The following is a 22,724-nucleotide window of genomic DNA, read 5'->3' as shown; positions in this document are numbered from 1 at the left end:
AATCTTTATGACTGGAACACTGCACTTAAGTCATGAATAATAACCATGCTTTTGCCAAAAGGGAAAAGCAGTGACTTCTGTCTTTTTTTTCCTTTTGTTTATGTGATATAATCTTCACATCGGATGTGCAGATGGGTGCAGAGGTCCTGCCAAGACTAGATACAACTGACAACTGATGTGCACACGTAAAAATAACAATGTAAGGCTGCCTTGGTGAGATGTGAAACATGAGCGAGTGCATTTCGCGGCATGCAGGGGCACGCTGTACTGCACAGTGGGTCTGCACTAGAATGCACCATGCAGTACTTTTAGATCATATGGACTGGATAAAACCCACTGCCTCTTTGCTGTCTCAGATAAAAAGATTAACTCCTCTGTGAGCCCTCTGATGTGATCTTGACTGCTCTGAAGCTGAAGCTGAAGTCAGAGATGCAAAAGTCTCCATAACTCAATGAAGGGAACAAAATAGAGGAAAAAAGGAGATATGTTGCTGATGTTCTCCTATCTGAAGTGAGTAATGTAATGTTTCTAATTAATTCATCCTGATTTTGATTTACTTACAGGTTTAAACCCTCTAATCTAATGCAACCTTCAAATGTTAAAAGAATCATTTTAACTAGCATCTGACTCAAATTGAATCGAAATGTAATCTTAGACAGACACCTTAAAGCACTAAATTGCTGTCACGCTGAGTCAAATAATCAGTTGACTCTGTTATTTTTGGAGTCAAATGAACAATTTAGTGGAGGACACAGGCTGTCATTTAAATAGGCAGAGGGTTGTATCCTATGTTTTTCACAAAGGGAAAAACAAACAGAGAAAGTGGGATTTCTGCTGGGCGGGATGCTCCAGATTATTTATCAGGACGGACAGGACTCCTGTATTAATCCTCCTACTGCTGCTCCTGCTGAGGATGAGCTGCAGGACTGTCTGCCATACTCTGACCTCTCCCTCTCTGTTACTCATAAACACATACACTGGGTTTTAATGCCAGAAACGGTCTGTAACTACTGACAAAATTAAAGGGAAGTACCCTTATATGTCTGAGACATCCTTCGTCCTGTCCTATACAATGAAATCCAATGAAACTAAAGCATGATGTTGTGTAGGACCTCTGCTGAGAGATATCAAAATGGTTCCCAACATAATGTAACATTAGAAGGTCATAACCCCACCCTCCAAAAAGCTGAGTGTGTGTGTGTATGTGTGCACGCGTGTGTGTGTGTGTGTGTGTGTGGATACCAGAGTGTTCAATAACCATGAATTATTGAAATCATTGTTCCTGTTTGCCTTCCCCTCCTGGCTGCAAGTCTGGAGGCTGTCTAGTCTTTGTGTCACCCATCATGAAGAGAAAAGACATCCTCCATTGTTTGTTTGTTTATTTTCATATAATTCACTTTAAATCCCCTTTATTCACAAGTCCACATTTGTTAAGACAGAGTAGGCAAGAAGACTATCCACTAGGGGAGCTCAGGGTCAGTTGTACTTTAAGTTTTTTTTTTTTAAATTTGCCTGGTATGTATGCTCAGTTAACACATATTTTACCTTTCCTGAAACCTAATCTGCTATATTAATTAGTGCTTACATTTTTGGTTTATTCGGCTGCAGGTTTGTCAGTGTATTCATTTGTTTGAGACATTAAGATGCAGAAATGTCAAATTTTAACTTCCAGAATTTAATTTCTGAACACTCTCTTCTTCTTTTTACCCGTATAATAACCCTATTTTTCCCACAGTGTCTAGCAGACTGTGTCCGTCTCATGTTCTATGTAAAGCACATTGAATCGCTCTGGACAGTTACATAAAAATAAGCTTTTAAATGACTGACCTAAGTCTAAATTGGACAGGAAACATATTCAAATCACACTTTTGTCATCATAATGCACCAAAATGTTTTGCATCGGGGGGAAATTTGGACTTCAAATTCATGCTTATGAAAGTCAGACAGACCTACTGACACATGCCTTCCAATATAAAGTCATGTTGCCACTTAAGTCCCAACGAGAAACGACTCGGGCGTGAAGAACTGTTTAGTAACTTCAGATGTGCTGAATTTCAAATGGCCTACAGACCCCCCCCCCCCCCCCTCCACCCGTTAACCCTTTAACTCCGCAGCTCTGCTCTCAGGCATTCACGCATACTCTGTTTGGCATCATCAAGCCAGCCAGCAGACGGCAGAAGAAAGGAGGAAGTGGAAACATCAGCGCTATCTCTACGACAGAGAGAGAGAGAGAGAGAGACAGAGAGAGAGAGAGAGACAGAGAGAGAGAGAGAGAGAGACAGAGAGAGACAGAGAGAGGGAGAGAGAGAACACCGCTGAGTGAAACACACACACGCACACACACACACACATATATAGAAGCAAAGTCCGGACACCAGCGCTGTAGTGGAAGAAGTGTCCTCTCTCCACCAGGTTTGTCAGATCTTTCTTTCCTTGCACAGATGTTGTTGCGGAGCCTCGTTTTCAGCTTCACTTGTTTCGCGTTTGGTTCCAGAATGTTGAGGGTTGACGGTGTTCGGGTCGCTCGCTGCTCGCTGCGCTTCGCCTCCGCGGTCCCTTTGAGCCCGTGTTGCATTGGAAGGAGACAACAGTGTCTCTCCACGCCTTTTCTCCTCCGTCTGTCTCCCACTTTTGTGAAGTGGCCCTGGCGGCTTTGGGCGCCGCTCTTCCATTGACATGCACGTCTGATAGAAACATCGCAGCTCAGTCCGCCGAAGACACGTTGAACTGCAGTGAAAAATTAAACTGCAAGTGAATCCATCCCCCCCCCTCCCCTCCGCGCTTCTTGCTTCTGTTTTATTCAGTTCTGGTTGGGAAACAAGTGCGTGTTGAAGCTGGGAGTTGTGTGCTTGCGGCTGCTGTTTGTTCAGTGCATGCTGCTCGCTTGATGCAAAAAGTGGTGCGTTTACAGATGCCTCCGTTTTTCCCCTCCAGTGCTGATTAAAGAGCTGCTTTAGTGGGGTGCGGTGTGGAACTCCAGCCCGGCACGCCGGCCACACCGTGGGCCTGCCATCAGGGGAGGGGAGAGTGAAAGCTAGATGCCCGTTTGAGCTCTGCACCCCCCCCCCCCTCCATGAGATGGAAAAACAAAGATATGTAAATGCGTTATCATGTGGCAGTTTGACTCGGCCTCTAAAGTTCATCCACTTATCTGAGGTCCACATACCATCCCTCTTTTTCAAATCTGTGCACCAGAGGTCCCCCAAAGTTTCAGTTTGTCTATGCCTGTAGATCGAGCTACTTGTCCTCCACACAGCTTTCGCATCTCTTTGGGTTGAAACCCTCATCTCTGCCAAGGAGGTTATGCCTTTGGTGTCGGCCATTTGTCTGTTTGGCAGCGGGATTATGGTAAAATGTCTGGGTCTGGATTTTCGTGAAACTTTGTGGAGCATGGGCCAAGTAGGAACCCATTACATTTTGGAAACAATCCAGATCCGACTCAAGAGCAAACTGATATTGACCAAAACGTAACACCAGCGTCTATGGCAAAGTGAATGGTGTGGTGCCACTTAAGCATAAGACAGTTTTGGAAATCTATCCAGACAGATTTGCATATCACAGAAGAGTGGACTATCGGTCTCAGAGTTCCCTCCTGGTTCTCAATGTCTCTGCTTTGTTGCCCTACCCCTCAGAATAAGCTTGCAACCCCTTGACTCTCAGGTAAGAAGCCACTGCATTAGGCCTCTGCTGGAAAAGATTTCGCCCTCTTCTTAGAGGTTTTGTTTATTTTTATTGTAACAGAGTCCCAGAAATGTTACTGCTGCAGATTTGCGATTTCCTACTACACCCCAGGGTATACTTCTGCATTTACTAGGGGGTGCATGAAAAGATTGTGGAGTAGCTCAAGAAATATAATAAAAATTTTAATCTGCGTCTTGGAGAAAACTAAAGACACAAATAGGATTGCAAATTGGTGCAATGCTGAATTTTAGTATATTTATTGTCACAATAACCTAACAGTGATGACAGAGCCACTCTCCTGCCAACCACTCATTTTGTGCTGCAATAGAGAGTAAAAGCAAATTAGCAAATAAGCAGAAAAGCTAAAGCTAAACACTAGCTAAAGGTGAAAAGTAAAGAGTTGGAAGTTTGAATTCTGCCACTTTAAGTGGTTGTAGTACAAATATTAGCTCGACCAAACATTCTGGGAAAAGAGTCCAAGTCTAAGCATTTGTAATTCCAGGATTACTTAGTCTTGAATGCATTCACGTGTGCACACACTGATCCACCACAGCCACTGTGTTTTCTCTGTAGTGAAACACTTTTGAACAATCCCATCCATTGAAAGGGTTCTTAAGCCTGGTTGTTGGGAACAGCTCACAGCTCTGGATGAGAAACTGCAACTATTCCCTTTGGGCTCACGGTGGTCCTAAAGGACACAGCAGGCTTCAGCTCAGTCATGGTGCGGCTACAGGGGCCTTACTTTTGTCTTGTCTTTATCCTCCCACTCATTCAGGTGGCTTCAGATAGAGTGAGAGCCCATTTACATTCCCTGTTGGCCTCCAAAGATTTACCTGTTGCGATGGAGCCGCATGCGTGCTGGTGTCTAAACACAGGTAAACATAGCCAGAAGCACAGGGACACGTACAGGGCCATTCTGATGAGCTTGACGCCAAGAGATGTATTTTCAAGTGTCAAGTGCCATTCAGAGTCATCGAGGAAGAAAGTTAGAGGTTATTGTCTGGTTCTTCCTTGTTGTAGCTGTCCAAGAGGATATAGCGTGTTATTTGATGTGAGAAATGTGAGAGAGAGTCTGCATTGCTTTGTGAGGTTTTGGCCTATATGTGCTCCCTCTCTATGTGACTGTGGTTGACAGTGGGTTAGAGATTGATGTTTGGTTTTAGATTCAGGTCTGGCACAGCTTTAGCAAGTCAAGGAACGCAATTTTCAACTCACGCTTTGCAGCAAACCACTAATTTAAGCGCACTCTCCCATTAAACTGGTATGTGAAGTTGAATGTGAGCGCAACTTTGGCCAGGAGCTGTCCAGTTCAGATCTGAAGCGTGCCAGAAGCATTATATTCCGGTTTTACAGCCACCTGAGGGACCTATATGTCAAAAAGAATGCACGCACATGCAAAAACACATTTTATTAGCCACAGCAAACCTCCATTTCTTGTTAGCTGGCTTGCCCAAATAAATATTTCTTTATCCCCACAGGATCTTAAAAATCAGCAGTAGCAATGGGGTGTTGCAACACAGGAGTAAATGAAAAGTGAGAAAGTAAAATACAGCAGCCTTGACTTGAACTATAAATCATAAGCCAAATAAAATGATGGAATTAAAGTTGAGTGCTTTGGTGTTTTATTTTAAATAGTGAAACTTAATCCAGGAAATCAGATTAGCGCAAAGAGGCCGAGATGGTGAGGCAGCGTGGAGTGCTTGTTGGGAGAGGATGGGTGTCTTGCCCTCGTTTATTAGGTTGCATCACATGCGAGATCTGGTGCGTATCTGTTTGACACTGCCTACTGTTTGGCATCCTCTCACCACCTCCCGAAGTGCAACCTTGCCAGTTTCTGAGCCGTGTTTGTCTCCTCTCGTCTGTCAGAGCCCCCTCCCTCCCCTTTGCAGCTTGTTATCTTTCTCTCATTAGCTTACTCTCTTACACTTGCTTTCTCACACATGCTATCTTACTGTCTTGCTTATTTTAGCGCCTCCCTATCCCCCATCTCTTGCACTTTCTTCTCATTTGCTCACTCTCACACAGCAGCACACCCCCATCTACTTGCCCACTCTCTGTTCTTGCTCCCTGAGGGAAATAGAGGTATGTAAATTGTTTTCTCCTTGATGGATGCCCGGCCTGCTATCTGTCCATCTTAATGAACTCATTTCCCTCTTTTTCTCCTAAAAGCTCAAAATTGCAGCATTAAAGTAACACTGAAAACTCCAGGGCCCATAGCTTCCTGTCATCTTTTTATGACACTTTTTATGACTTTTTGTGCCAACAGCTATTCAGAATGCATGCACAAAAAAACTACTTGCCATTTAATGCACTGGTATCGTTGCTTGCAGAACACACCGGTGTGCCTGTCTTTCGGCAGCTTGAGGTTAGATTAATTTGCAGTTTCAAATGAGATGAATGTTGCCTTGCATAATTGCTCCCTGTGGTATGAAGTTAATTAAAACAGCAGGTAGGTACTGAAGGTGCGATGGGAAGGTACCAGACAGCCAGACAGACATAGGTGGGTGAGAAGAGAGCTCATAGGTACTGATGCCATATTTTGATCTTAAGTTTACTGATTATTGCCTCGGGCTCGAGCCAGAGCCAAGCAACTCTTTGACTCTTTTTTAAAAATACAATAAATAAGAGAAACTGATGGGAAAACTTGTTTTGAAATTGTTTTATGACAAACTGTGATCTCTGAGCAGTTGTGTAAGGGAGTTTACTCATGAATGTGTTTCGACCTATTACCCTGCGTTGCTATAACTGTATATGTTTTGTACCTCGGGCAACATCCATCCATTCTTCGAATATGCATCACTTTAAGCGCAGAGCATCCGCAGGCATGTTTTTCAGCCCAAGTCTAGACTTTATGTGGAGTGAAGCAGCCCTAGATGACCCAGAAACTGATATGGTTTCCTCTGCGTGCTCGATCTGCCCGCTGCATTCCAGCTGTGGTGCTGCCGCAGAGCTGTGTAAATATTAGGTGAGAGGTTAGCCAGCTCTCTTGCGCTGTATGTATTTGTGGTATTTAGCATCTCTCAGCTAAGACCCTCTCAGCCTCTGAGCCTACTGACCCAGAAGGATAAACGGTTAGATAGTCTCTTGGTCCAAACCGTTATATTCCCACTACAGCTACCTGAGAGGCTTGAGCTGACTTTACATTTTAGAGTTGGGTACTTTGTTCGGATTGCCTTGTTGTGAGGCTCTATCAGACACTACGACTAAATGCTAACATTACACAGTGTATGATTTATGACGTGCATACGTGGACTGCAGAGATCTGCCGATTTTCAGTGCTGTGTTGTTGTGTCAGTTTTTATTTTTCTCTGAGGCTTCCCTACGTCACTTCACAGTAGCTACATGCTGGTGTTTCAGTATGACCCAGGTGCTAAACACAGGTTTTCTTCAGCTGTAACCTAATTACAGCATTTCCCTTTTGTATGTGTATTTGAGTGTGTGCATGTATGCTAATCTCTCAGCCCTTTAGGTGGTGTGTAATAGTATGGGTCATAGCTCATCTCTGTGTTTGGTCTTCATATACGGATCGTTGCTGTCACAATCCCATGCCGTCCATCACTCCATCCGTCCATCCGTACACACGAGTGTGTCTTGATCCATGAGTACCTACCATTCATACATGCGTTGCCTTTTTTCCTCTTTCTCCCTGTCCATGAAAATATGATCAGGTGGTCTACCAATGCTTGATCAGGGGAACAAATGGATCGTTGCTAAATTCCACTATGATCACAATGGCCTTGAAAGGATCAGGTGTGAATGTGAATGTCTTTCTGCCCTACAATGTGCACTTCCCCTGACAATCCTACCCATTACTGTCGTCAATGAGTGTGAGTCAGTGGAGGTGCCCTGGTTTTCTGCACTGCTCCCTCTAACATGATTTTTGGTATCTAACAGAGATGTTGAACCATTAGTTCATAATTCATGGATGTTTTATCTGGTGTGGTAATGTGGAGTTTTTTTAGATGTGATGTTAGATTTGTGCTGGACAGGGATTATTATTAACACTGTATGTGTGTGTGTGTGTTTAATTTATGTTGGTGTTTGGACACCTTCTAGTCAGTTGGTCGTTTGGTTGGTCAGTGTTTTCTTGTCCGACCAAATTCTTATTCATTGGTCCATTTATTTAACAGCCAGGCACCAAAGGTCTCAAGGATTCTCCCTTTAGGTTCCAGTATTGTGTGTGTCAGGCTGAGTGCTTATAGCGATTAAAGTAAAGTCTACTTTATTTCATTGCCAAAATGTGACTAACAAGGAACTGAAATTGAAGAACAATAAACAAAAGTTTATTGTATTAAAACACGGTCACAGTGATTTGTTTTCATCTAATTGATAAAACAATGTTACTGACAGTGGTGGGTACCAGGACTGGTACCATAATTAGTTCAATCTCTCATGCCCAGTGTTACATTAGGTAGACCATATCTATGTATACATGTTTGTGTGTGTGTATGAGCTATGAGTCACATGTTGAAGCCAGAGTCCACACAGGGGTCGGGCCCACGTTGTCTCTCTGCGTCTCACAGGCGCACACACAGCACTGATCTTGTCAACGCCATCCCCTGATGACAGTGGACAGCACATACGGATGACTGGAGGTTCAGTGAGGTGGACTGGAAATAAAAGCAGCCTGTTGTTTTGCTGGATATGGGAAGGGAGGGGGTGACACTGTTTCTAAGAAACGTATTTATTTCTTATTTTACCCATATATTACTACCAACATGCTTTCTCACTTTCTTTTTTTCCTTGCTCTCCGGTACGTTCTGGCTGTCTTTTTCTTTCTGATTTTAAGAGTCAATTTAAGCTACGATTAGTCTCATTTTACTTAGATTTATGGATTGGCTAGAAAATTACTGTCTTTACACTTACTTTGTTCCTTGCTGTGAGTGCAAGAGAAGCAAGGCAAAATGGTTACCTGCATGCGTAATCTTTGATATTTTTGATGTTTGATGACAAGCTTCACTACAAAAACATGAACCCTTTTTTAGTTAGTTAGTTCCCTTTGGTACCTTCCCCACTGTTTGCTTATGACTGCAGCAACAAGCTTGTTCATCTCGAGTTGTGTCTGTTTGGAGGTTTTGAGGGTAGACTGAAGAGGGAGGTGTAATTATTGCACACTGCTAAAGAAGGAATCCTAAGAATGAGCAGGTATGAAACCACAAACTCTGAAATGAAATTTTTCTTTTTTTTCTTAATTACAATGGTCGGTAGGAAATGGGGACTGTAGTGTGGTTAATGGAAGGGGTTCATTCCCACGGAACATCTCATAGCACGATCCCACATAGCTAAATGTATTGCATAATTAATGTATGGGCTGCGATTAAAGATTTGAACCCATTCTGTCACGATGCGGGCCTAGGCGATGTCAACGTGCCGCAGCAGTGTTTTCCATTAGACTCATCAAGGCTCCCTCTAGAGAGAGGAGACTGAGGAGGAGTGGAGGGCCTCTCATAACATGCCAAGGTCACCAGCCCGCTCGTTCTTTCTGGCTGGGGAACTGCAAGCCTTGGATTGAAGGCGTGTTGCTTTATGCCGGGGCTGCCTCTGAGAGTCTAAATCAAAACACAGAAGGACATTCAGGGAACAAGACACTTTGATATCTCCCTATCTCGCTCTTACTTTTGCTCTCAGACTCTCTGTCTTCATGTCTTCCTTGTAAGACTTTACTAGCTGATGCCTCTTTCCTTCAAGAGTTATTTTTGTCTTGCGTTCTCATCTCTCAATCTGTGTTTCTGCTTCCTCTCCATCCTTCACTTTTATGTTCTCACTAGAGCTTTCCATCTTAACAACTGCGTGTACTTACTGCCCTGTTTCTGGCCCTCGTTGCCCACACATTGACCGGCTGCAGCAGAGTTCAACAGAGCATCTGGAAGAGATCGACCTGCTCGAGGCTCAAGTGGCCATCTCTCCTGCTGCTACTTAAAGCTCAGTAGCAGCCTGAAGTGAGTTTCTCTTGGCCAGCCAGCAGAAATAAGCCCTAATCCTCCTCACACCCTGACAGTGACTTTCATTGACTCTTAGCAACAAATAAATGTGATCTGTATCTAGGTAATTTATTTGGAAAACAACCACTGTATGAAAATCCTCAAAGAGCAACAGGTGAAGCTTAACTAGGCAGCTCATATTTTCTGCACTTGGCTAAAGGAGTGGTGTTTAGACTTGCCCTGATCCTCGATCAAATCCTTGTGTGTTTTGTGTCCACAATGTTTGAAGGCATCAACATTGAGGTTTTTACACATACTTAGGATTTGTTTCTGTTAACTTGAAAAGGTTGGGAAATGTTTCACTTCATCAAAGCAAAATTCACAAATTTTGCTGCAAATTTTGACCAAGAACCACTAAGCAGCACCTAAAGCAGATAGTTTTAAAACAGACCACAAATAGTCTTGCCCACACACTACACAACCAGTACAGTCAGCTACCTTCAGGCAGCAGATACAGTCATACACATTCAAGACCAAGTGGACCATGTCAAGCTTTGTGCCTGTGCTTGACCTTATTTATTATTTATTTATGGACATATTTAAGCACATTTAGCCTTACTGGTGGGCAATTTTAATTGTTTTAAGCTGCGCTTGTCTCCTCTTTCTTCATCTGTCTTTCTTTGTTCCTACCAGCTAGATGGTTATTTTGAATTTCAGATTTGAATTTGAATTATTTGTCTCTTTTCTGCCTGATGATGTCAGGACCTTCCTAATTACAACAACATATGAGGTTGTTGGCTCACCTCAAACCAGTATTAACCCACTGTGGTTAAAAGTAGAGTCTGTTGTGAAGACACCCATAGGACAACCAGTTTGAGTTTTCTTCCTTTTTTTTTTTTGTGCTTATCAGTGTTTTTGCTGCTTGTCATTCCTGCCAGCTTTGTTGTTGTGTCTATAGACAGGTCTTCCTTGCCATCTGAGAACAAGCATCACAGACTGTTTTGTTGTCTCTCAGACTCACTCAAATCAGTGTGTTGAGCTCAGGATTCTGTTGCTGTGTGTGGCCTGAGCAGATTCCCCATCTGTAAACCACCTGCCTTACCCCATGTCACCCTGGCTGGTCCGAGCTGGCCACACATCAGTGTTTTCTATTTACTGTGGATGTTGCATGTTGTCATTAGGCCTAGTCCTAATCTTATTCCCAGCTATGTTTAAAAACAGAGGACCAACATGGTACGGTACAGCTCAGTGGGGCTCACCATGGCTCTGTATTGAGAGAAGAGGGGTATTGTAATGGCGGACTAGCTGGGTTTAATGTTGCCTTCAGGGCTTGTTGCTGCGTCTGTTCTTTTGTTGTCTGGAGGGGAAGCTTAACACTCTGTGTTTGTATTTGTGTGTGTGTGTGTGTGTGTGTGTGTGTGTCCAACTTGTCTGGCAGCATTTTCCAGCCCAGACAGTGTCGTGGAAGAAAGGCACAGGAAATACCATTGGCATTTGTACAATAACTGGAGGGCTACTGGATGTATAACAGTCTTTAGGCATGTGGCGCAAGTTTCTTATGTACACAGCAGGAGGTTTCAGAAGTAGATTATGGTAAAAATGAACACGCCTTTTCTGAACTGAAGGTGGGAGGTGAGCCACTTCCTGCCAACATCTGCATATGAATTGATCCATTTCCTGTTGACAGAAAGTGTGAAGAAAAAGGTCAAGGCTTGTAGGCACAACCCCACAGCCCCAATGTAATGTGCTTAGTTGTCAATGTTTTTCCATATCAATTACAGGGCAGGCTGACAAGTGAAACATGTCATGTCTAATGTGTGTTTCCATGTAGGCCTTCTCAGTGAATAGATGTATGGGGGGCTGCTATGCACCGATTACATCATCCAATGACATCGTACCCACAGCAATGAAAGCCTGGCCTGAGGAATGCCCTCCACTTGTGTTTTTCTTTCCCTATTTATTCCCCCTTCTTTCTGTCTCTCTCTCTGTATCACATAAATGTTGGTTACATGCAATTAACCCATAAAAGGCAAAAATGAACTTCTTTGAATCCTTTGCCCCAGTCCAGAAATAGCCTGACTTCAGCCTAATTTCAACTCTTGCTGCTGCCTCTACACCACAAGCGAAGCCCCCACCCACAGTTTCACTATAACTTGACAATAATAAGGCAGCCACAAGCTAAGCCCCAATGAATGGCTTCGCAGGACTCGGGCAAGGCACGCGGGAGGGATGAAAGCGTTTCAGCAGCGACCATTCACCGCGCTGCTAGGGTGGAGGCCGAGCTGGCATCGGCACTAGCTCATGACTGACCAGGCAGGCAGGGCTAAAGGCTTTCAGTGGGTAAACATAAGAAGGGGGGGCATGGGTGTAGCATATGGTTTAAAGAAAAGACGCGGAGGGATAAATAAATAATAGGGAGGCTGTGGAGAGTGAGAGGCTGAGGGCAGAGTTTAGGGGTTAGCAAATTAGTGGGTGAGCCCAAAGTTTTGGCACAGGGCATCTGTCAGGAGAGGGGGGGGGGGGGCATTGTGGTGAAAGGGTGTGGCATGTATGAAGCGGAGGTTGGGCAAAGAGACTCAGTAGGCAGGAATTAGCAAAAGAACAATAACAAGCATCTGTGAGACGGTACTAGAAGGCAAGAGGGACTGAATTGAATGGAAAATCTACTCCAGTGTATTATTCATAACAAGGATGAGCTCATGTGTTTTGGCTGTGTGTAGTGGTGTGATGGTGCTGAACTGTTGGTGGTGGTGGTGATGAATAAGATTGTGCCTCCACTAGTGCGGTCAGTCAGTATGGTGAATAGGCAAAGAGCACCCAGCGGGGACGAAGAGTGCTTTGGTGAAGCCAGGCCCTCAAGCCACCCAAGGCATGTGTGCCGGTGGGTGTGTTTACATGTGTGTGAGTGTGCGTGTGGAATCGAGGGTAGGTTGATGTATAGCCACAGCTGGGGGGGGGGGGCTGTGTGAGGGGACGGAGAGACAGCTGGCAGAGCAAAGGGTGAGTGTAACGAGAAGCGAGTGTGACAGCCACAGTGACTCCTTTGTTCCCACTCACTTGTGCCAGTCGCAGCGAGTGGATGGCTGATCTGTGAAGTGACTGAATCCTTTCACAGCACCTAGACTAGATACACAGTATAGCTTTACACTAGGTCTCTCCTCGCCGTGTGTGTTTGTGTGTTTCTGTGACTCCATACTGGAGCTGGCAGTGGCAGCAGGAGATTTCCACAAGAGAGCCCATAACCATCTTCCATAATGTCAGTGCTCCTGTAGAGCACTTATTACGCCTGTGATGATAGTCATCAGTTGCTAACATAATTGTAGCATGTGCAACATTGAGCAGTAGCCTGTTTGCTATATGCCTGGGTAATGAGTGTTGTTGAGGGCCTGTGCTCTCTCTTGAGTTATGGTTTAATAAGAGGAGTAATCTTTGCTCTGGTGGAGAGGAGCGCTGTATATGTGCAGTAGTCTTGTGTTGCTTCTGAAGGAAATGCTGCTAGTGTGTGAGTGTGTGTGTGTGTGTGTGTGTGTGTGTTGAGGTTATCAAGGCGCAAGGTCACTTGAGACAGCTTATTCCACCTTTCTTTTATTAAACCTGTCTGGTGTGTGTGTTCACATGGGCATTTATCTTTCCTAGCACATTAATTTTCACTCCTCAGAATGCCAGTGGCCTTTAAATAATAGACCAATGGATGGAGGATGCACTCTATAGCTTACTCCTTTCTACTATTTTAAAAAGTGCTCGTTTTCTCTGAAAGCTCTACACTAAAGCGTCCACTCTCTTACCACCATTTAGCTTTCCAGTGATTTTTTTTTTTTCTGTTTTTTTTTTTTTAGGAGTTCAATAAGCCTTTTCAGTGCTTGACTTCTTCCTCTGAGTATCTGAACCATTTAGTTCAAGTAGGACATGTAAAAATAGCCACAAATCAATCCCAAATGTTCTCGGGCTGTTCGCACATCTCGATCTAGGCTAGCACAACCCAACAGGGGATAGAGTGACACGGCATTCAAAGCTGGGCAGAATGACTGGCAGACTGGCACTTTAGAGGAGGGCATGCTCATTAAAAATGTGACTGGTGGCAGTGATTCGGGCCTTGACACACTTTAAAAGCCATTAAAGAGGCAGCGGTGGATTATGGTTTGTTGAGTTATGATGATGATATGACCTTTTGGTTATTACATGCTTCAGTGGAGATGGTAATCCTCTGAGCTATTGAATTTAGCTAAGTGGGGACCGTGTTTCCATTAAGAGATGTATATGGCGTGTACAACACTGCAGCAGCAGTTCATGGTAGACCAAATTATCGGTAGCACAGAAATGTCACATATTGTAAAGTGTTGTGCGATTCCACAAGAGAGATGGCAAAATAAAAAATACCTGCACGAATGAGGAGAATGTGCATCTGTCAGCAGGTGGGAAAAAGCAATTATAGATCTTCAGATTGTTTTTTTATGTTAGGTGCATTCATACCATTATTTTTTGAATTACTTTTTTTCACATCAACTATAAGCACGTTGCACAGATCAACCTTTTGAAAACATTTGGGATTATTTTTTTAGGAAATAATTTATTCCATCAATTAAAAGGTGCATCCTAATGTTTTCATGAAATACTCACAAATCTCCGCAAGAATTTTCATATTTCTAATGTTAAAAGAGAATCAGTCCTACTCACAAGCAATGTGTGTAACCTGCATTATTCAACTTTCATACATGAAAATAATTCTGCAGTATTTGCAGGGAGCAGCAGGGAACTCCACTGCATCAAACAAGCCCCCCCCCTAGTTTATTCCTGACTTGAATTTCCAAATGACAGAACTGTTTCACTCTGAATGACGAGCTTTGGCTGAATGGGCAAGAAACAGAAGCTTAAGTGATGTGTCAGGTGGAGAGATGAAAGAAAAATGCACAGAACAGAACCAAAGACAACTTGCTGATTGTTCTTCAGGAAGAGGAAACAAATCCATCCATCCCCATTTCAAAATTGATTCACTCTAACTTCGGATTCATCGCGATACCATACCATACGACGTACGGCCTCCAAGAATCATGAGAGAAAACTGTAATCTCATTTCGGAAGCTATCTTGAGTTTCATGGGAAAATCTGCAACGCAATACAAACACCTTCCTGTGTGTACAACTGTATGGGTCTCCCTGATAGGAAATCGTCTGAAAGCCATCCTGCTTGTATATGTTTTTCTAAACGCTGAACAAAAAGCCGAACCTCGGTGGCTCAGCAATCATTTGCAATGGAAATTCCCTGACCTGGGATGCCCCATCCTTCACATCCCATTTAACTCAATGGAGCACATGCCAGTGCTGCCAGCACTGTGAGCAGAGGGAGTTAAGCTCCTATAATGTAACAAAGCAGGTCTGAAAAAAGCTTTCGAGTCATCAGCAAACCAGTAGCCTTTTAGTTAAAACCCCACAAAGACTGTAGCCATAACTGTAATGTTTTTTGTAGTACTCAATGAACAAAATTCATTCATTCATGTTGGCTGTTTAGGGTCCGGTTTATCAAATCAGTTCAAATTCCACCATGCATCATTTAAATATGAAAATAAAACCAATGTGTAGGTACAAGTAGGACTGTGACATCACAGCTACCTTGGATGCCTATTGTTGATGCCTGTCTCAGACGTACTGTGAAGCAGGACACTTTTTTTTCAGTAGCTAATCTTTTGACATGATCAAACTATGCACATTCATAGACTCTGGATTTTTGATAAGGGAGAGAGGGTTGATGTACTTAAATTGAACTGTTTTTGTTGATAAATTGTATCAGACACACATTTTTATTCCAAGCAAGTGTTCAGACATGTCTGTAGGGGAGCGATGCTGCAATCTCAACAAGCATCACTGAGGCTCTGTGTGAGGTGTGATACTCAGACTTCATATCCTTGCATCATTATTATTATTTTTTTCTTCTTGACAGGCACATATTAACATGAAGGGGCTTATTTGAATCTCAAATGAATTGCAGCACAAAGTACTGCAAACTTTGATTTTGAAAAGAGGCTTGTTTAACAAGATGGGCACCATAACATATGAAACCTGACAGTTATTCAGTAATTACCAAATTCTGCCATATCGCCCATTCTCTTGTGCAGAAAAGTTCTCTTTTCTCTCTAAAATGAGTGAAACTAAGCCTTTAGCCACAGTAGTGTTCTTGCATAATCCCCACCGCTCTATTCTGGGACTCACACACACAAATAACTCCTGCCTGGTCGGCAGAGTGCACTGCTCTTTTTGTGGGTGTGTGTGTAAGTAACTTCAGCACCTGCACGTTTGGTTTTCAATTAGCAAACAGAAGACGTACCATCATTATCTTCCACATGAACAGCACTAATCCAGTTCAGGGGGGTAGGATTCCTCCACAGCTAAATTTGGTTTGCTGGGCTGTGATAACCACTGTCTGTGTTTTATGAATGAGAAGGCCTGAAGATTTTTTTTCTCTTGCTTGGTATACATTTGTGGTTGTATGATCTTTTCCATGAAAACCTTTTGTCTGGTAGGTTTTTTTTTTTCTTGCAGTCTGGGGTGTAATTTTAGCACGTTGAGGAAGTGGTATGTCAGTCCGTTTTCTAAACTCCGAGTAGAATCGAATGACACTTGAGCCTGACTCTCCTGAACTGAATGGTAGGGGCCAGTTAAAACTTTGTGAATGTGTGGATTTTTAAGAATTTCTGCCTTTTTGAGATGCATTTTGCAATTTGATTTTCCTGTTCCTTTTGTAAGGATTATTTTTTAATTTATTTTTATTTCTGTAACAGAGTTTGCATGAGCCACACTGGCAGGCATGTGGTGGATATAACACCATCATGCTCTGTTTGGAGAAGAGATATTGATTTGCCCTCTAGTAACATGGTTTGATTAGTTACACAGTGTGGAAACTGGAGCTAGTCCTACCTTGATGCCTGTTTTTTCAATGGAGGCCGAGCTTCATAACCTAAACTGTGTCAGAAATTTTATAGACTAAAGGCAGTTTATGTTTATGTGGTTGTTTTGCCTTCTCTGAAATGCACCCACTTGGAACGAAAGGGAGAGAGATGCGTGGATGCACTCACTGTTCTCCTGGAGTAGTCAAGGTCACTTTATGATGGAGGCGTTTTTCTGCTTGTGAATGAAGAATGCTATGCTGGTCCCTCCTGATGCTGCAATGCTTCCCGCCTCCTCCAGCCCAGAGAAACACACACACAGACTTCACAGTTACAGTAGACAATAGGACTATAGACCTGTTTCCATGACTTCCCTCTCTGACCAACCAAAAAGCAACATTCATCCCCGCCTCAGTCATGTGACCTGCCAGGGTTTTTGTGTGGGTTCTACCCATCCCCTCTATACATTTTCTCACACACACATACACACAGAGGGGTTCAGTGAAGTTTTTCAGGATGGCTTGTTCCTTGAAGCGTGACCTCAGAGGCTTCAGTCATTGTTTTCGGCAGTGATCAGTCACGGGGAAGCTCTGGTTAAACTATTCCCCCGTTTCTACCCTCACTCACTGCTGCTTTTGAAGAATTGCACTTTGATGTTTTGATTTTCTACATCACAAAATGTTTGTCTCTTTGGAAACAAGGCACACTTTTGTTGCATTTCTCTTGAGCGTGCAAAAGTTTTTAGCCCTCCTTTGATATTTCTTGATGTCTTGAATGGGCGAATCTCCCATGTGGCCAAAGGCAGTTACTTCCTTGTTGCAGGGGGACAACAAACAAAAATATCTTTAAATCACTTCCTGAATGGGGAACACAAAAAATGCTATTATCATATCGTAGTAATAAAAAAAAAAACATTCTTAATAGGTTTTTGCTCATTATTCATGCACACAGTCCCACACTGATGCACTGGTCTGATCATCTGGAGTAATCTGGGGTTCAGTAACACTTAAACATGTGGACAGCAGGAGGTCGAGATTGAAACCTCTACCCTGTGATCTGAGGATCATCTGCTCTACTTCCTGAGCCACAGCTGCCCATCAAACTCCTAAAACTTCTCTTAGCTTCACAAGATGCAAAATGCATGACACATCCTCTGTAGTTAACTTCTCCAAAGTAGCTACTCAGCAGCCACCACTGGGACACTGTCAGAGCTTCTTCTCTCTGCAGACATTAATCCTGAGGGCTAATGTGTGAGGATAATAAGTAGTGGAACAAACCACTGTGAGGCATATCAGGCCGGAGGGGGTTATTATTATATTATTTTAAATCATGAATATTTACAATGATTTTTTTTGAGGGGGACGACTTTATCGCCACAGTAATTTCCGCCCTTACATGTGGAAAGATGGTATTTGTGTGCTTATGCTTTAATGCCAGTGTTTGCTGACACTGAATTTCAGAAATTGTGAATCATTTGTTGCACATGATTAGAATGAGCCAAATAGCAAATGTGATGTTAAAAGGACAAAAAGTTTGAGGTTTTGTGGGGGTTATGAGCAGGACTATTTTTGGTTGGGAGGGTTTGTTCCTGAAGTCTCTGCTGGTTGCCAGGCAACTTGTCACTTTCACACACACTAAACATATATGGATGTTGGACCGAACCAGCTGTTCCTAAGCATTCTGCCAAGCTAACCAGAGGCTGCCTGTGGCCGTACATTGAATGAGAAGATATGTTTTCCCAAATTCTTGGCAAGAAAATGAGTGAGCATAGTTTTACAGTTTCTTTGGTATTCTTTTGTTTGATTTAAGTATTTAGTACAAGTATTACAGTTGTCTAGAGCTTTCTCATACTTAGACTACTAGCCTCTTGCAGTTTGGAAATGTTGCTTTTTTCCTTTATTAGCTGAAACCTTAGAGTTTTTCTTTGCCACTAATCATTTATATGAAATGTATTTAAGATAACATTTGAGTAGAACCACTGTCAACCGTAAAGTACATTTACACTACATTAAACATTTGGTTGAATCCCTTCTTTGGTCTGCATGGTGATTAGAATGATGTGCTGTTTTGAGTATCTTAATACATTACAGACTCCAGTCTGTTCCCTTAAGTATCCAGGCTCCTCTTTCCAGCTTCGTCCTAATGGTCCAGCTATGTAAGTTGATTACACCAAAGACCCCACAGGCCTGTAGCCAGACCAGCCATTGTGAAGTCTTTTGGGGACGCGCATAGCTGACAATTTAATCCTGCTAACCCACATCTCTATCTTAGGTAATTTAAGGTTTTACAAACCACTGTTGTCAGCCTCAGAAATTAATCCGCGGTCTGTAAAAGCCTTCTGGTGAAGATCAGAATGGGCGAGTGGTCGAGTGCGGTGTGGTGTCTTTCATGGTAACTTCAGTCACATTTGTGATGTGAAGATGAGATACTACTGCCTATTTGCTGATTGCACAAATCAGCACGTGCACAATATGGCACATTAGTTGCTTTCTTCACAGCTACAGTCTAACTATCCCTGCAATGTTAATGTGCTGCAGGAATTTCAGAGTAGGGATCGATTTTCAAAATCCTCGTCTAATCAGGCAGTATTTCCATAGCTCAGTCCTGTCAGTTTGGACGAAATACACTGTGGAGAGTGGGTGTTTGACCTGGATAGGCTGCTTCCAGCAGGGCTGAGAAGCCTGAGAGCAGAAGGTCACACTGTCAGTGACTCAGTACGCCTGTGGGCTCTCTCACACTCGCACACACTCACACACACACACTCTTTTCCTAACTGGCAGTGAAAAGGCTTCCAGGGTAAACACCTAATTGTGCTCCTCTTTTCTGTTTTTAAGCTCTCACCGCCGACCTTGATGCTGACTGATATTGAGTTATGTAAGGGGGGAGGATGGCATGTTATTTTTAAATCTAAAGAGAAAAGAGATTGTGTTTGAACAGAGCACACGGCCTATTGTGTTTCACTTAGTGAGGCAATGGAGGAAAAAACAACATGTGTAATAGTCGACTTACATAACACTCTTGAATACACAAGCTCTAAGTGCACAGGATTAAAATATACTCACCAGGGTATTTTAATGGTACAGGTAATGTTTCATAAGCACTTAAATATCCCAAAATATCATGAGATTCATCAGGGAACAGTCATGAACCTCATTTTCGAACAATGTGTGGATATGTTTGTCTGCTCACTTCTCAGTGTTTCGTATCTCAGATGTTGAATGATCAGATTTGGAAATTAACTAAACCCCTGAATAGAAGTAATATTTGTTTAAAAAGGCATTGGCTTCGTTGCTGCTGGCAGCAACTTATGTTGCATACAAGGAAGACTGTGTAGCGTGTGCATTATTCTTGTTACTATAGACTTGAAGTTGCCATACAGGTGTCAGTTTCTGATAACGTCCTTTTTTCATCTTCCATCAAAAGTTGATGTGGAATAAAGACACCATAACTCAATGCCCTGAGCGTGAAATTTTCCCCAGTGTGGTTGGTTCTTGTACTCTGAATGTCCACTAGATTATACTTTTTTTTTATTTTTTTTTTTAACTTTCCTTTTTGTATTGCAAATGGGCGAGCAAAGAATAGTTCTACACAGTTGGTGTTCTGAGTATGTTTTTGATGCCCAGTTCTGGTTGTCTGCTGATTTTAGCACAGATGGCGTGAGGATTTTATTTAAAAATGTAGTCAACAAAGACCTTCATCAAGCTTTGTGTATCACACTGCAATAAACTGGGCACTTGATACACAAGCATAATATTCAGAACACATCCAGTATTACTGTGTGCTGTTAGGCTGTTTGTTGCCACCTACAGGTCTACGTTATGCAGGTTTAGTTCACTTCCCACTGAAGCTTTGTGGTGTAAAACTACCATGAGACACGCAAATAGTCAGCAGCACATTAGCCTGTGTGACCATGTTCCAATTATTATTATTATAAACTATCACAGAGGATAATAAGAGGATACATGCACAACCCGTAGGCAAGTGTGACCCAGCTAACAGTGTTACTCTACTTGACATTTTCTGCAGTAAGATAGACCCAGGAGTGTTTGGTCCAATTAAGTGGCTGCTGTAGCTTGCAGGTTGTGTACCCATTAACTCTGCCTCTGTGGTGTTCACTGCAGGCTGTGACTGGGATTTGGATTATATTTTGCTGGGAGAAGTCTGTTCTTAGCTCCACTGTTTGTCCATTTTTTGTCCAGAAAATAAAGAAAGGAGATTATGCCACACACACGTAACATTTTTGGAAAACTCTATGGTCATGTTGTCAAATTGATATCTCTGTAATGTCATCATGCATTACTTTAAGTTTTGATGGTTTGCAGACTGTCTGACCAGCATGAGCATACACGGATGTGCGTTGATGGTGTTGATCTTGATCTTGTGGAATTATCTGTGCAATTTAATGGAGGAGCTGTCTGCTGTTTCTACATATGGCCTGTCATAATTACATTAGAGGTTCCCCACTAAAACTAATCCAGTTCAGACTTCCTCCTCAGACTCTTGCCAGCAGGAAGTCTGGCTCAATCCAGTATCCTCTTCATTTTAGAGATACTAGTACTGGGATTTCTATAAGCAAGTAGCTTGTGTTTATTCATTTTGCATAGAGATAACCAGCACATGTTTATTTAGCAGCTAGCCACAGGCAGTTGTTTCATGATCAAAGCCAAAGGAGGTGGTCACCATTCTGTTTTGAGAGCTTGTGTTGTATTGGGAAGCAGGATATATTGTGATCATGCACACACTTGTGAAGTGTTGTTTTGTAAAGCGATTTGCAGTTTGGAAACTAAAACATGGCCAAGCTTTCTGTTGTCATGTAACACAGACCGCTGTATGTTGAAATTCATGGATCAGAACCATTGGAGTTTGAAGATTACAAGGAAGGTATATTACTCTCCTTCAAGTGGAATAAATTTGGATGTGGTTTTGAATAATAGATGATCCCCTAAGGTGTCGTGGAATTATCTTTGCCTGAATACCTCCTCTGCAAACAGACTGTGGGAATATGCAGATTTATTTTATGTTTGAAAAACGGGAGAGAAAACCTGTGAAACAGAAAAAGGGTTATGAAACACTAATCAACCAAATGACGTCACCTGTCTGATACTGTTATTCAACATCTGCATTTGAATTTTGGGTTTTCCGCTGGCGCACTTTTATCTAGAGCCACTTATGTCTGAGTGTAACCATAAGCTCAAATTTCTGAATCACCCACATTACAAGCAACTGGTAGCAATGTAGGCCAGGGTCAAAGCCACAGCTGACAGTGCTACTCAGGTAGACGACTATAAAATGAACTGTGTCTGGTTGTTGTTTGATAATTAGTCAGACTATTGTTACAATTAAATTGTTTTTAACTGTGAAGTGATACAGGAAATAAACATTTTTTTCATGTATAATTTTTATTTGAACTTTTAAGCAACAGATTGAGACCCAGGGGTGCTGCTTTCCCCTGCTAAGCTCTTTGGCTGTAGCTTCATATTTAACAGACATGAGAGTGGTATTTATCTTCTCATATAACTCTTGGCAAGAAAATGGAATAATTTTATTCCCAAAATGCTGATATTTTTCAAACTATACACATACTTAGTAGTCAAATGTTCGAACAAGATGCACTGTTTTGAGTATCTTTTTTAGGTCTTAACAAGCGAAGATGTAGAACTCCACATTGTATAAAGTATAGGCTGCTGTACACCAGCGGTCCCCAACCACCGGTCCGTGGGTCATTTGGTACCAGGCCAAAAGGACCAAAAAATTATAGTATATTTTATTGATGATCAGAGTCTGAAAGATGTTTTATTTTGAAAAATGACCGGATTCTCTCCCAATTACATCCGTCTGCGCCTCTTGACACAGGTGAAGACAGGTCAAGACGCTCGTCTCGGTCACGTGATATGTTGCCCCTGGTAAGCTAGCAAAAATGAGTAAAAAGCAAACGTCTTTGAAAAGGGGAACAGGCCCAATGAGGAGACAGAAGAAGAAGAAGAAGAAGAGCCTACGACTTCCATGAAAAAGAAAAATGCAATTAAACGACAACATCAGGAGTCCTACTTAAAATACGGATTTATCGCCACAGGTGATTCTCCCGCTAAAAATCAAAATCAAGGCAGAATATCCTGAGGTCGCCACAAAAGCACTGAAAACCCTGCTTCCCATTCCAACATCCTGTCTTTGAGAAGCGGGGTTTTCTGCAGTGACAGCGACCAAAACAAAGTTACAGAGTAGACTGGACATAAGGAGCACTTCTG

General features: G+C 42.6%; 1 protein-coding gene across 4 annotated transcripts in view; it reads left to right on the top strand.

Moving 5' to 3' along the window:
* Positions 1-2,358: 2,358 nt before the first annotated feature.
* Positions 2,359-22,724, top strand: part of elmo1 (engulfment and cell motility 1 (ced-12 homolog, C. elegans)) — a 104,619-nt gene continuing 84,253 nt past the window's right edge. For all 4 annotated transcript variants that reach the window (XM_070846126.1, XM_070846124.1, XM_070846125.1 and 1 more), the window contains exon 1: positions 2,359-2,412. The gene's annotated coding sequence lies outside the window, so the exon portion shown is untranslated. The remainder of the gene's footprint in view (positions 2,413-22,724) is intronic.

This window comes from Pempheris klunzingeri, chromosome 16 (genome assembly GCF_042242105.1).
Source record: "Pempheris klunzingeri isolate RE-2024b chromosome 16, fPemKlu1.hap1, whole genome shotgun sequence".
Lineage (NCBI taxonomy): Eukaryota > Metazoa > Chordata > Actinopteri > Acropomatiformes > Pempheridae > Pempheris > Pempheris klunzingeri.
This window is presented reverse-complemented; position numbering and strand designations above follow the sequence as displayed.